This window comes from Oxyura jamaicensis, chromosome 1 (assembly GCF_011077185.1).
Source record: "Oxyura jamaicensis isolate SHBP4307 breed ruddy duck chromosome 1, BPBGC_Ojam_1.0, whole genome shotgun sequence".
NCBI lineage: Eukaryota > Metazoa > Chordata > Aves > Anseriformes > Anatidae > Oxyura > Oxyura jamaicensis.
This window is the reverse complement of record NC_048893.1, coordinates 48,202,181-48,203,571: the sequence shown is the minus strand read 5'-3', so window position 1 is coordinate 48,203,571 and position 1,391 is coordinate 48,202,181.

Here is a 1,391-nt window from a genome sequence, read left to right as displayed (position 1 = left end):
GGGGGGGGGGGAAGGTGTTTTTAGTTTCTTTCCTTTGTTTCTTGCTTCTCTAGCTTGTTAGTAATAGGCAATAAATCTTACTATCTCCCTATGCTGAGTCTGTTTTGCCCGTCACAATAATTACTGCACGATCTCCCTGTCCTTATCTCAACCCTTGAGCCCCTTTCATCATATTTTCTCCTTGTTCCTCTTTGAGGAGGGGGAGTGAGAGAGTGGTTGTGGTGGAGCTCGGCCGCCCACCCGAGTAAAACCACCACACAGACCTTGCTGTCCAAAACTTCATACTGTCTTGAAAACCTTTAATAAAATTCATAAATATATTTTTATGTTTTTTTTTTTGTTGTTGTTTTTTTTTTTTCTTGCCCAAATATCCAAAGCAGTATATTTTGCCAATTTGATAAAAGTGTGCAGATAAAGTGCCTGGGAATCATATCATGACTCTCCTAATAATATTGTCGCTTTTGCCTTCAAACTAAAAATGTTAATTAGATTTAAAAATACTGTGAAAGTTCCAACATCTGGAACTGTTTTTATAATTTTTTTTTTTTTTTTTCAATTTACAAAATCCTTTCATTATTTTGATTAATTCCCATTCATTCTTAGTTCAAGAAGCAGGACTCAAAAAAATGGAACTCAGAACACTGTGTTCTCCTAAATAGATGATAAACTATGGCTCTCCCTTACAGTTGATCTTGTTACCAGATTCCTAAAACTCTAAATTGGGATTAGTATTGTGGTACATAACTATAGGCAGTCATATACAAGCACATTGCTGGGACAGAAATTTCCATAATCCAAAATCCATTTTGTTTTTATTCCTAATGTTTGTATCTGAAAGAAAGGGGTTATCTCATTCTATTGAGAAATACTACAACCCTCAGTAAAGTAAACCAAGATTTTCCTGCTGCTTGAAACAGGAGAGCTGATAATGAGCATTACCAGAAGGTCACGCAAGGTAACACAGCTGCTTTAGCTTGATGTAGCATCTTTGCCTAGAAAGCAAAAGGCCTGGCTTACCTTCTATTTTGAATTACTTTCTTGTTGTGTATGTTTTCTCTAATTCATTCAGGAAAATGCATGGATTGTACCTGTGAGTCGTCTGCACTATAGAACAGTGCAGAAATAGGAAACTATCCAGTGTCTGATGTCAATAACCCAGTTAACATGGCATTTCTCATTTGCTCCTGTGAATTTCTGATTTTTTTTTTTTTTTTTTTTTTTGAGGGAGGATAACAGCCTTTGAATATCAACATCATCTGGAGATGTGTTCAGTATGTGCTGTACACTGCTGTGCTTATAATCCTTGACCTAAACTGTGAGCTGGGAATGGGATAGACTCTTTGCTATCCCTAAACATTCATTTGGCTCATTCAAGGACAAAATTATTTTAA